This window comes from Saccopteryx bilineata, chromosome X (assembly GCF_036850765.1).
Source record: "Saccopteryx bilineata isolate mSacBil1 chromosome X, mSacBil1_pri_phased_curated, whole genome shotgun sequence".
Taxonomy (NCBI): domain Eukaryota; kingdom Metazoa; phylum Chordata; class Mammalia; order Chiroptera; family Emballonuridae; genus Saccopteryx; species Saccopteryx bilineata.
In genome coordinates this window covers 79,344,629-79,358,645 of record NC_089502.1, presented here as the reverse complement: position 1 = coordinate 79,358,645, position 14,017 = coordinate 79,344,629, and the positions used below count along the sequence as shown (strand labels likewise).

At 43.0% G+C, this 14,017-nt stretch overlaps 1 long non-coding RNA gene across 1 annotated transcript in view; it reads left to right on the top strand.

The window, feature by feature from the left end:
- The window catches only part of LOC136317486 (uncharacterized), a 31,585-nt gene extending 26,585 nt beyond the window's left edge, over nt 1–5,000 (top strand). The window contains exon 3 of the long non-coding RNA XR_010727877.1: nt 4,801–5,000. This is a non-coding gene — a long non-coding RNA (uncharacterized lncRNA). The remainder of the gene's footprint in view (nt 1–4,800) is intronic.
- The last annotated feature ends 9,017 nt before the right edge of the window (nt 5,001–14,017 follow it).

Here is a 14,017-nt window from a genome sequence, read left to right as displayed (position 1 = left end):
CCTTAGATGGTTGCCTAGTGGATCTTGGTTGGAACACATGCAGGACTCTGTCTCTGTATTTCTCCTACTCTTAGTTAAAAAGAAGGAGGAGGAGGAGAAAGGGGGAGAATAAGAAGTAGTCAAAATAGTGGTTGCCCTTGGGAGGTAGTAGGACAAAAAGGAGACACGGAGTGTCCCATTAAAGATAAACCCAAGAGGCCCACACCAAAACACATGATAATTAAAATGCCAAAGATAAGAGGCAAAGAAAGTCCTAGAAGCTGCAAGAGAAAAGCAGTTAATCACTTACAAAGGAGTCCCATTAAGGCTGATATCTGACTTCTCAACAGGAACACTTCAGGCCAGAAGGGATTAACAAGAAAAATTCAAAGTGAGGCAAAACAAGAACCTACATCCAAGACTACTCTATCCACAAAAGTTATCATTTAAAATTGAAGAAGTTCATTACCACCAAACCACTACGCAAGAAATGTTAAAGGGCCTGCTACGAGACGAGGAAAGAAAAAAAGAAAGAAATCAAGAGAAAGAGGATTATAGGTTTAAACAATAAAATGGCAATAAATCAGTACATCTCAATAATAACTTTAAATGTAAATGGATTAAATGCTCCAATCAAAAGACATAGGGTAGCTACACGAATAAGGAAACAGGACCTGTACATATGCTATCTGCAAGTGACCCACCTCAGGACAAAAGGTACACATAGACTGAAAGCGAAAGGATGGGAAAAAAAACATTCCATGAAAGTAGAAATGGAAAAAAAAAAAAAAAGCTGGAGTAGCAGTACTTACATCGGACAAAATAGCCTTTAAATAAAAGCTATAGTAAGGGACAAAGAAGGTCACTACATAATAATAAAGTGTGCAATCCAACAAGAAAATATAACCATTTTAAATATTTATGCAACCAATATAGGAACAGCTAAATATATAGCAACCCACTCAATGGGAGAACATATTTGCTGATATGTCTGATAATGGTTAATAACCAAAATTTATAAAGAACTTCTAAAACTCAACACCAGAAAGGCAAACAATTCAATTTAAAAATGGGCAAAGGAGCCTGACCAGGCAGTGGCGCAGTGGATAGAGTGTCGGACTGGGATGCAGAGGACCCAGGTTCGAGACCCCAAGGTCGCCAGCTTGAGCGCGGGCTCATCTGGTTTGAGTAAAAGCTCACCAGCTTCAACCCAAGGTCGCTGGCTCCAGCAAGGGGTTACTCAGTCTGCTGAAGACCTGCGGTCAAGGCACATATGAGAAAGCATGAACAACTAAGATGTTGCAACGCACAACGAAAAACTAATGATTGATGCTTCTCATCTATCTCCGTTCCTGTCTGTCTGTCCCTGTCTATCCCTCTCTCGAACTCTCTCTGTCTCCGTAAAAAAAAAAAAAAAAAAATGGGCAAAGGACCTGAAAAGACAATTCTCCAAAGAGGACATGCAGATGATCAATAGGCATATGAAATAATGCTCAATGTGACTAATCATCAGAGAAATGCAAATTAAACCCACACCTGCCAGAATGGTGCTCATCAACAAAACAACACAGAATAAGTGCTGGCGAGGGAGTGGAGAAAAGGGAACCCTCCTGCACTGCTGGTGGGAATGCAGACTTGTGCAGCCACTGTGGAAAACAATATGGCATTTCCTCAAAAAATTAAAAATGGGACTGCCTTATAACTCAGCCCTCCCACTTTTTGGAATAGATTCTAAGAATTCCAAAACACTAATTCAAAAAAAGATATGCAGTCTGACCAGGTGGTGGCACAGTGGATAGAGCATCAGATTGGGTTGCGGAAGGACCCAGGTTCGAGACCCCGAGCTCTCCAGCTTGAGCGCGGGCTCATCTGGCTTGAGCAAAAAGCTCACCAGCTTGGACCCAAGGTCGCTGGATCCAGCACGGAGTTACTCGGTCTGCTGAAGGCCCCTGGTCAAGGCACATATGAGAAAGCAATCAATGAACAACTAAGGTGTCTCAACAAAAAAACTGATGATTGATGCTTCTCATCTCTCTCCATTCCTGTCTGTCTGTCCCTATCTATCTCTCTCTCTGTCCCTGTAAAAATAAATAAATAAATAAATAAATAAATAATATGCACCCTCATGTTCATTGCAACATTGTTTACAATATTCAAGATCTGGAAACAGCCGAAGTGTTTGTCAGTGGATGAATGGATAAAAAAATTGTGGTACATTTACACATTGGAATACAACGTGGCCATAAAAAAGAAGGAATTCTTACCGTTTGTGACTGCATAAATGGACCTGGAGAACATTATATTAAGTGAAATAAGCCAGGCAGAGAAAGATCAAAACCATAAAATCTCATTTGTATGTGTAATCTAATGAAAACAATAAACTGAAGAACAAAATAGAAACAGAGGCAGGGTCACAGGAAACAAATGGACAGTTGTCAGAGGGAAGGGGAAAGAGGAGATGGAATCAAAGAAGATAAGAGATTATCCAAGTTATATATACATGACACATAGAGACTACAGGGTAGTAATTCCCAGAGGGAAAGGGGGTGTGGAGATAAGGGGAGGGGGGACAAAGCGGGTGAAATTGGAATGGAAAAAGACTTTGCATGGGGCATGGAGGGGCACAATGTGGAAGGTAGAGTGTGTTATATTGAGTGGGACACTTGAAACCATGTCAACACAATAAATTAAAAATAAAAAAATTTTAAATATGTATTTGTTTTTTCATGATAATTTGCTTCATTTGTAAATAGATTGACTTTGGAATGAAACTAGTGGTTTGTTGACCATTATCAAATGTCCCAATTATTTTACTTCAATTTGTTATTACTACAATTTAGGGAAGTTTTATGTCATTCAGCAGCTAAAAATATTAAGAAAGCCAAAATATCTTTTTTTACAGGCATATAAATACTTACCAATTATCAATTTATCATCCACATGTTAAACTAGCACTATAAATATCTAGGGACTATAATAAGCATATCCATTGACACATATATTGAAATACTCCATAGGTAAACCCTAAGAGGAACCTTAACTCGTCAACTAAAGTGAAGGGGAAAACTGAAAATGAGCATATTACAGAAAAATATTTAGGTGATGCAAGAATAGAGGTTAAGAGAGAAGCATGGCCTGACCAGGTGGCGGCGCAGTGGATAAAGCGTTGGACTAGAATGCGGAGAACCCAGGTTCAAGACCCTGAGGTCACCAGCTTGAGCGCGGGCTCATCTGATTTGAGCAAAGCTCACCAGCTTGGACCCAAGGTCACTGGCTCGAGCAAGGGGTTACTCGGTCTGCTAAAGGCCCATGGTCAAGGCACATATGAGAAAGCAATCAATGAACAACTAAGGTGTCACAATGAAAAACTGATGATTGCCTGATCTGTGGTGGCGCAGTGGATAAAGCGTCGACCTGGAAATGCTGAGGTTGCCGGTTCGAAACCCTGAGCTTGCCTGGTCAAGGCACATATGGGAGTTGATGCTTCCGGCTCCTCCCCCACTTCTCTCTCTCTTATCTCTCCTCTCTCTCTCTCTGTCTCTCCCTCTCCTCTCTAAAATGAATAAATTAAAAAAAGAAAAAGAAAAACTGATGATTGATGCTTCTCATCTCTCTCCATTCCTGTCTGTCTGTCCCTATCTATCCCTCTCTCTGACTCTCTCTCTGTCTCTGTTTAAAAAAAGAGAGAGAGAGGCCCTGGCCAGTTGACTCAGTGGTAGAGCGTCAGCCTGGCATGCAGGAGTCCCGGGTTCAATTCCCAGCCAGGGCACACACGAGAAGTGCCCATCTGCTTCTCCACCCTCCCCCTCTCCTTCCTCTCTGTCTCTCTCTTCCCCTCCTGCAGCCAAGGCTCCATTGGAGCAAAGTTGGCCCGGGCACTGAGGATGGCTCTGTGGCCTCTGCCTCAGGTGCTAGAATGGCTCTGGTTGCAACAGAGTGACACCTCAGATGGGCAGAGCATCGCCCCCTGGTGGGCATGCTGGGTGGGTCCTGGTCGGGCGCATGCAGGAGTCTGTCTGACTGCCTCCCTGTTTCCAACTTCAGAAAAATACAAAAAGAGAGAGAGAGAGAGAAGCATGGATGGATATAACAGGTGTCCAAAAAATTACTTACTCCTTTATTTGTCTCAGATCTTGTAAGAATATATAATAAGTTAGAGTTTCATGTCAAATTTTTCTTTTTTTGTACATAAAATGCAAATACCCCCTTTTAAAATTATGTCTTATTTTTCTATTTCTCAAATGATAGATTCTAGTTCCTAAAGATGAATCTATTTCATATAATTCAAGGTGATTTTCCAGCATCAAGTCAAAATGTCACTCTCTTATTTGTTTCAGAAAGACATATATTTACCAACTTAGATGCTTTGCCTCCTGATCACACCATAAAACTATATCCAGAGTACAAAACTATATCCAGACCTTAGTTTATACACCAGCCCAGGAACCTTAGAGGAAAAAGAACAGCTGGAAGGTTCTCCAGAAGTATACAAAACTTGGATATTTTTATGAGTTGAGGAAAAATGAGAAAGCTCACTAGAAAATACAGAGTGTGTGCCTCCAGTATCCACCAAAAGAACCAGGGAAAGACTAAGGGGGGAAAGCATAAGTTTTTCCCATTCACAGGTATGTCTCCCTCATTATGCAAATTTTGGTCACTAGTTTAAAGCATTTGCCAAGTATATCTAGTGTGATTGCTGGTGTGGGGAGAGGAGTAATCTTTTTGAGTCAGTTGTAAAGTTTCAGAGTTAGTTTCCATCCCTATGTCTTCCTCAATCTCTTCTGGAATTCATTTTTCCAATGCTCTGTCTTTTTTTAATAGTGACTGTAAGGTCGGTGGATAGAGGGATGGTCACGTAGGAACTCAGACCCGCCCACTTTGGCTAGGACCGCCCACAATCAAGCCCGCCAAAGGAGGCTTCCCAGGAACCATTTGGAAAGAAGCGATTGTCTGCCAGCACGTCATAGTAGCTCCACTTCCCTAGAGGTACCCTTTAAATATCTCCCACGCGGTTTAATCCGTGCAACTTCCCTAGCCTCCATTTTTTATCTCCATTTCTCTTTCTTTCCTCGGGGCCAGGGAACCTTGCCGGGGCGGGGTGTGCGCTCTGTACTCAATAAAGCCTTTTGCTATTCCACACTTTGTGGCTTCGGCCCTCTTCCTTCCTTCTCGGCGGGGAAAAATACCTTACATTTTTGAGACCTCCCCAAGCACATCCACTTTCATCCGTGGCTGGACATTGAGTTTTTAGGATGCTAATACTCAAGTCTGACCACTCCGAGAACTGAGTGCGGCTGTGAGGGCACAGGAATTTCCCTCCCTAAGGAAGAGGAAACTGTTCTTCTTCTCCGCTGTGGCCAGGCCACAGAACCCACTCAATTAGCCTCCTGAAGGGACTTTCGGTGTTAACACCCTCACCAATTTAACTATCGCAAAAAAAAAGCTGGGAACTGATTGGAGATCTCTTACATTCACGGCCTCTAATTATCTGCGCACCTGTCCTTAATCTCTGTGCTGCCTGTTCCACCGTTCAGGCCTTTTTCTGGCCAGAGAAACCTCACCTAAAACCTCTATTCCTAATCTTTCCTTCTCTGCGGACTCCAAACCATCTCTCCCCTCGCAAAAACCTGTTTCTTATTCGCCATCTTCTACCATCTTTTTCTCCTCCCCTGTCCTGCCTTTGGCTCCAGTGTTTTTCCTGCAGGATCTGGGTGCCAGGCTCTGCATGAGCCCTCCTCCTCTTATTTCCAAACCCCCAAACCCCTATCCAGAACCTGTGAACATGGCATTTAAAGTTTTTAACAGTCCCAACTAGTAAAAACAGGCCTGTTCGCCAGGCCCCCATGCATCAGAAGGTAATGCTCCAAACCCCAGCTCTTGTGGCAACCTTGAGACCAGCAGAGCCACCAGCAGCTTGCTTTAAGTGTGGCAAGCAGGACCACTGGCCCCGGCAGGGCCCCTGCCGGCAGCTGCCCACTGAGCCCTGCCCTGACTGCAAGCAGCCCGGTCACTGGTGGAGTGAGTGCCCCTTTGGGCAACAGGTTTTTTCCTCAGCGCCTCTACGTGGAGGACAAGCCGCCCAAATGGAAGGCCAATCCAGCCCAGGTGGGTGCATCACTCGAACTCCTAGGACACAGCCTGGACTCGGAGAACCCAGGGTTCTGCAACAAGTGGGTAAGTCAGTCCATCTCATTTCTTGTGGACATGGGGGCTGCCTTCTGTTTTTGCCTTTATACTCTGGACCTCTAGTTCCCTCACAGGTTTTGGTTATGGGAATGGATGGGACCCTCTTCCTTTCCCCTTTTTACGCCACTCCTGACATGCAGTTTTGCCTCAAGCTTGCCTCCTTATAGGACCTCTGGCAGTCGGAACCACTGGACTCCATCCATCTCCAGCTCACCAAAAGGCTGGACCCTGAAAATTCCCCTATTACTCCTCTCTTTTTTTAAAAATCCTTACAGGACCGCAACTGCGAAGTTTCTCCAGTCACAGCCACACAGATGTTCCTCTTGACACCCCTCAAAGCCACCACCTTCTAATCTCCCCCTCCCCACGATGCCCCTATTCAGCAGGAAGTAGCCAGTTGAATAAACGGTGCCCCCTTTTCCATTTAACACAAACAGTCAGAATGTAAGGTCAGTGGATAGAGGGATGGTCATGTAGGAACTCAGACCTGCCCACTTTGGCTAGGACCGCCCACAATCAAGCCCGCCAAAGGAGGCTTCCCAGGAACCATTTGGAAAGAAACGATCGTCTGCCAGCCAGTGAAATTTCACCACGTCATAGTATCTCCACTTCCCTAGAGGGACCCTTTAAATATCTCCCACGCGGTTTAATCCGTGCAACTTCCCTAGCCTCCATTTTTTATCTCCATTTCTCTTTCTTTCCTCGGGGCCAGGGAATCTTGCCCGGGCGGGGTGTGTGCTCTGTACTCAATAAAGCCGTTTGCTATTCCACACTTTGTGGCTTCGGCCCTCTTCCTTCCTTCTCGGTGGGGAAAAATACCTTACAGTGACATATTCACTTTACATTAAGAGACTGCCTTTTATGCCTGACCTGTGGTGGCGCAGTGGATAAAGCATCGACCTGGAAATGCTGAGGTCGCCGGTTTGAAACCCTGGGCTTGCCTGGTCAAGGCACATATGGGAGTTGATGCTTCCAGCTCCTCCCCCCTCCTCTCTTTCTCCCTCTCTATCTCTCTCTCTCCCTCTCTCTCTCCTCTCTAAAAATGAATAAATAAAATAAAATTAAAAAAATTAAAAAAAAAAAAGAGACTGCCTTTTATGTGGTGATGACTCCAGATAAGCATTTATCCCTAGGCTTATGGAATAATTCTGAGAAGCTAAGGGTGAAGTCTTAAGTTTCTTTTTGTCTTCTTTATCTTTCTCAGTATTTCCCAAAATTGAGTTGCTGCTGCCAATAGCTGAGAAACTGTTCTTGCCATCCACTACTTTTTCCCTTCCTTGAAGTTCCAGCAAAAAACAATCAAACAAAACTGCTATAAAAGTGGAGAAGACCAAGGGTTTGTTTGTTTGTTTGTTTGTTTGCTGTTGTTATTTTGCTTTCTGCTTCTGGATCCATCTTTATAAACTTGGATAATGCCTCCCTAAACTACTGGTGAAAATCATTGAAGACTTACTTAACTTCTGAGTGCAGCATTGTAGTTTCTTCCAGCTCACCTTCTATAGAAAAACTTCAAGTATTACCAACATCAATCTCTGTACTGAATTTCCAAGGCACAAAGAGTAGCCTGAGTCGTCGGAGGAAGCAAAGAGTAGGCTTCCTGAAGTCATAGCACTCCCTGATGAGTTATTATTTGGTCTCTGTTATGAATTGAATTGTGTTCCCCAAAAAGATAAGTTTTAAACCTCAGTGAATGTGACCTTATTTTGAATTAGGGTCTTTGCAGATGTCATGAAGTCAAGAGTAGGCTCTAATTTGATATAACTGGTGTTCTTTTAAGAAGAGGAAAACACCATGTGATGACAGACACACAGGGGAAATGAATGTCATGTGAGGATAAAGGCAGAAATTGAAATTACGCAGGAGCAAGCCAAGAGCACCAAGGATTGGCAGCCATTGCCAGAAGCTAAGAAGAAACAAGGAAGGATTCTACTTGAAGTCATAGAGGAAGCATGACCTTGCAGACACATTTATTTCCAACTTCTATTCTCCAGAAGGGTGAGAGAGTAAATTTCTATTGTTTAAAACCACACCATTTTTGGTACTTAGTTATAGCATCCCCAGAAAACTAATATAGCCACATCGTGTTTGTTTCTTTAGTGAAGCTAAGTCAGTCAGTAGCAACAATTTATGCAGCAGCCAGTGTACATCCCTATGCACAGGACTGTAGATTGAAAACATTCCATGAAGCACCTCAGCAAAATTTCACAGATTTTCCTGTAGTACTGGAAAAAAGTTATTATAAGGATAATATCAGCTGCTAAAAGACATAAGAACTTTTAACCATGTCTGGCCTTCCCAGTAGTCTTGGATAACTTCTAAGAAGCGTTTGACTTTTTAGAGCTCCAAAAGGGTAGGATTGATTTCTTCATGTTCAGATGAAAAATAGTGAGATTTGAAAGGTATTGTGGTTTCCATTCCCATTTTGCCATGTAGTCACCTGACTGCTGTATTTAAAATTGTTTTTTAAAGACATTTTTTAGATTTTACTTATTTATTTTTGGAGAGAGGAGAAAGAGAGAAAGAAGGAAGCATTACCTCGTACTAGCTGCTTCCTGTATGTGCCTTGACCAGGCAAGCCCAGGGTTTCAAACCAGTGACCTCATTGTTCCAGGTTGACTCTTTTATCTACTGTGTCATCCTAGGTCAGGCTATAATTTTTTTTCTTGCAAGTTACCAAGCAGCCATTTGTCAATCAAACACCTTATTTTAAGGTATAATCTCTTATCCAAATTGTCAGTGACTGCTTCTTCTTTCTTTTTCATTACTTCTGCCTCCCTAACTATGTTTTGTATGTTGGCTTTCCTCAGAGTCTCAGAGGTAAAATTGAGACTTGGGCAGCACATATCAGGATATTTGAAAAAGGCTGGCTATTTTCCCCCTTCTGAAAAGAAGTAATCTCTGAGTCCCATAGCCATTGAGAGCCTTCCATCCAAGCCCCTCTTTAGCCCCTCTTTCCAAGTCCCAAATTGAAGCAAGGAATAGTAAAAGAAAACAAAAAGTGCAGAAACAGCAACAGTAGGAAAGGATTACAAACCTATAGAAAGAGCTTTCAGTTTCTTAATCTCCACTTATTAGTCTTCCACCATATTAACTCATTATTATGTCTATCCAATGCATTCTTGCATTTATTTCCTGAGAAATATTTATCTCAAAGACACTAACAGTTGGGTGGATTTTTCCTAAAAATCCCTGTAAGTACACCAGTTTTTTTCTACCTTGAAAGAGCCTACCTCTGGCCATTGAAATACAGGATTTTCATAAGAATCTTTATAGCAAACATGACAAATAAGCCTTTTAATAAAGACCTGCCAGCAATATTCCAGGCTTTTTATATTTTTCTACCATTGAAACTAATGGTAAACCAGATGGGATATTAGAAGCTGTACATTACTGCTGTGGACCAGCATGGCTCATAATTCTGGGTCTTGAGGGAGAATGGTGCGGAATTAAGAAAACTGACTCATTGAGAAAAAAGGATGGGATCGGGAGGCCTCTTCAATGCTGATGGCAATATCCAAGTGCTCCATAGCCCCAGTTTGCTTTATTATATAGCCATATGCAAATCAAGGAAGTTCTTCATACAAAGTTACACATCTGAGGCAAAAACAGGAACTCTCCCAAGGCATAAACAAGAATCCCTCCACCATGCATAAGCGAAATCAACCAATATCTGAATCAAACAAAGAGTGAGAGGAAGGGCATGTAAATTGCTTCCAGCAACTTAAGCAAGCAAGTGAAGTGGGTGCAAATACTCAGCATCATAGCCGATATGGAGGTGGAGGGGGGAGAACTTAGCCTTTTGCTAAGCCTCGAATCTACAGAGGGTTTTTGCCATTGCAATCTACAACACATTACCTATTTTGTTCAGTAGTAACTCATAATTTCTGTCAGTGTTTGGAATTTTCCCCAGGAATTTAAAGGGAGACATTTTGCAGTCAATCTCATCTGATCAAAGGTGGCCACAAATCTTCTGACAAATTTATCTAGAAGAAAGGTTTACTCAAGGAATCCTACCCTCATTGCTAAATCATTAGGAGGAAAAAAGAAAACAAGGCTCAAAGAAACACAACAGTTTATAAATATATAATTGACAGATTTTTATCATTGAACAAAGCAAATACTTTGCATACATGCAAGTAGCCAGAAAGTGACTATAAAGTTTAGTGGATTTTCATCTGTATTAATAAGGAATTAAAGACATAGCTATTATACATTATTCTACTTTTGGAGAACAGTCAGCCAATATTCAATTTATATCATTGCTACATTGAGCTTATCCTGAAGTTTTACTTTTCATAATTCTTTCTTAGGCTCATTCTGGCATTCTGTTTTGTCAAAATTCTTTATCAAGATTATTCTGAAGTTTTGTTTTCAATAATTCCTATGGTTTCCCCAAGATTGTATGTAGTACATATAATTGAAAACAATGAAGACTGTTGTCAGTAAAGTTAGATTAAATTCAGCTTCACACAAAACATGATTTTTTAATGGCTGCATGGTATTCCATCACATGGCCATGCCATAATATATTTTAATACTATTTTCCTCTTGTTAGATATTTATATGATTTCAAATATGATAAACATCACCATAATAAATATTCTTATGCATAACACATGATGTATATTTCTGATATTTTATTTAGACTCTAGAAATGGATGCTCATGAGAATAAATACTTTTAAGTTTTAGTATATCTTGATACACCACCTTTGGGAAAAATCATACTAATTTATGCTCCCTAGGGCAGTGAATGAGAGAACTTAACTAACCTAATGTTGCAGAAAAGTAAAAGAATAGTAAGCTTTTGACAAGACAAAGTGAGAAAATGAGGTCTGGCTGATTAAAACTAATGCAGCTAAAAGTGTTTGGCATATAATAAGAACTTGTCTGTTTTAATATAACAACATGACATGGGCAAGTTATCATTTATTAGTGTATTGCCAGTAGCCATGACCACCATCACAGCCGCCTGGCCAATTCAGGTTCGCATTTGATTCGGACAGACGGTAATGAAACAATGAAGCCAAGAACTGGTGGGCCATTAGCTTTAATCATAGCTTGCACCAGGCAGGCAAGAAATACACATAGTGGGAAAACACTTCCCTTTCCATCCAGGGCTCCTGTTGCTTAAATAAGTTTTTAAATATTATATATGTTTGCTCGCTTATAGTTTGCATTGGGTGTGGGGGACAGGCTGTAAACAGGCAGGGTAGTTATAGCCTAAGGCTTAGTTTTAAGACTAAGCTTTTCCCCACACCCTTGACTGATTAGATGATGTGGGGTGGTGCACTCTTATGAGGAATCCCATTATGCCTCAGATAAGTGACTTTGTATTGGAGACTTCCTTGTTTGTATATTGGATTAAAGGTTTTAATTTCTACACTATAAAGTGGGGCAGACTGGGAGTTTGCTCTCTCGGTTCCTAAAATTAGCATTAGAGAGGAGGGCAGAGAAAGGCCATGTGGAGGAGAGGAGAGGCAGCTAAGCTGGTGGAGTGCTGAAAGAGAAGCCAGTTTGTGCAGAGTTTGTGCAGAGAGAAGGAGATGGGAAACAGAGGTGAATAAGGTGGTGAGTTAGAAACCTTTGATTCTAGGAAACTGAGATAAGTCAGTGGCTTTGGGAGCTCTGAATGGAAAGGGAAGTGTCTTCTCACTGTTTGTATAGCTTGCCCACTGGGTGCAAGCTAGGATTAAAGCTAATGGCCCATCAGTTTTTGGCTCCATTGTTTCATTACCATCTGTCCGAATCTAATGCAAACCTGCATCGGCCAGGCGGCTGTAATGGTGGCCATGGTTACTGGCTTTACATTTGGTGTAGTCTGTGGCAGAATTCGATACAGTTTGGTATGGAGCCACCACCACCTTTGAGCAGTAGAATAGAGGACTGGCTGCTGTTATGGTTCCCCATGGCTGTCCTTTTGGGGACTGTAGGCTGGCTGACTTTTACAGCCATGCATGAGGAAACGGAGAGCTCTGTGGAAGAGGCTGCCCGGGACCAGCAAACCGAGCAGTGGAAGGAGCTGGAGCTGGAGGAAATGCAGGAGAAAGAGATGCTGACCCTGGAACTGGAGGAAATGCTGGAGGAGGAGGCCGACCAAGTTTGCGAGATTCACCTGGAAATGGAGCAGCTGCTGGAGAAGGAATCACAGGTGTGTGAGTTGCAGATTGCCCTGGACGTTGTGGAGAGCCAGCAGTGGCTGGAGGCCAGGGTTGAGGCTGAGGCTAGAGCTGGGACTGCAAGGCCCAAAGAGCAGAAGGAGGAAGTGGCCCAGGGTTCAAGCCCAGCAGCAGGAGCTGGTGTTTTCATGCTCTTTGGAGGACGAGGAGAATCAAGCTGGAGTTGCAATCCGCAGTCTCCAGAACGTGAGAGCCCAGCAGCAAGGAGTACTTACTACGCCCCTGGTAAGTCTGCAATCTTGAGACATAGGGGTGGTTGCCATCATGCTCTCTGGAGCAGAGATGGAAACTCTGACTGCCATTGCAATGTGCTCCTCTTTGGGACAGTGTAAGACCTCCCAAGACAGCAGGAATGAGGGGGGTGGCTGAGGCCCCATGTGCTTTGACTGATTCCTGGACTATGACCGGAGTGAGCACTGGCTCCATTGTTGGATGGACTTACGGATTTTGGTCAATGTGAAATACTCTGATGGGGGTGGGGGGTGGCTTTGCTGGAGGACCTCCCCCTGCCCCAGGAAGCTTTTCCCATGGCTAGAAAAAAGGCCAAGGACATTTTGCGCTTTGGGCTAAGTACTCAGAGACTCGTGAAATGTACCTTTGTAATTGTTGAAATTGTATTATTTGTCATGTTGTTGTAATTTGTGTAATGTGCCTAATTTCCTTGTGCAGGAATACCTGTGCTTTAGATTTTAAAGCGAGCAAAAGGGGTGGAATGTTGTTCAAATAGTTTTGTAAATATGATATATATGTTTGCTTGCTTATAGTTTGTATTGGGTGTGGGGGACAGGCTGTAAGCAGGTCGGGTCATTATAGCCTAAGGCTTAGTTTTAAGACTAAGCTTTTCCTCACACCCTTGATTGCATGATGTGGGGTGGTGCACTCTCATGAGGAATCCAATTATGCCTCAGGTAAGTGATTTTGTATCAGAGACTTCCTTGTTTGTATATTGGATTGCAGACTGGGAGCTTGCTCTCTCTCTCAGTTCCTGAGATTAACATTAGAGAGGAGAGCAAAGAAGGCCACAAGGAGAAGGCCAGGAGAAGCAGCCAAGATGGTGGAGTGCTGAGGGAGAAGCCAGTTTGTGCAGAGTTTGTGCAGAGAGAAGGAGATGGGGAACAGAGGTGAATAAGACTGGTGAGTTGGAAACCTTTGATTCTAGGAAACTCGGAGAAGTCAGTGACTTTGGGAGCCTTGAATGGAAAAGGAACTGTTTTCCCACTGTGTATATTTCTTGCCCACTGGGTGCAAGCTAGGACTAAAGCTAATGGCCCACCAGTTCATGGCTCCATTGTTTCATTACTGGCTGTCCGAATCCAATGGGAACCTGCATGGGCCAGGAGGCTGTGATGGTAGCTGTGCCTATTGGCTTTACAACCCACTCCCCACATCCTCCTACAAAGCTTGGAGGCAAGGATAGCTTCCCCAGGGTGTCTGCATTGCACTTTCTCTCCCCTCTCCCCCTTCCACTGAGCTCAGGAAATCGGATTTAATCCACCAGCTCCCGTTGCTTAGCAATGGAAGAGCCTGCTCCTAGCAACCAGGAGCCACAAAGATGCTGCTGAAAGAGGGGGCTGTCTGGGTCTTGCTCCTGCTCAGCTCCTGACTGCTGGCCTTCCTGATGCTTTTCTGATTTGACACAGACAGCCTTCATATTTCAGATGCTGGGTCTTGACA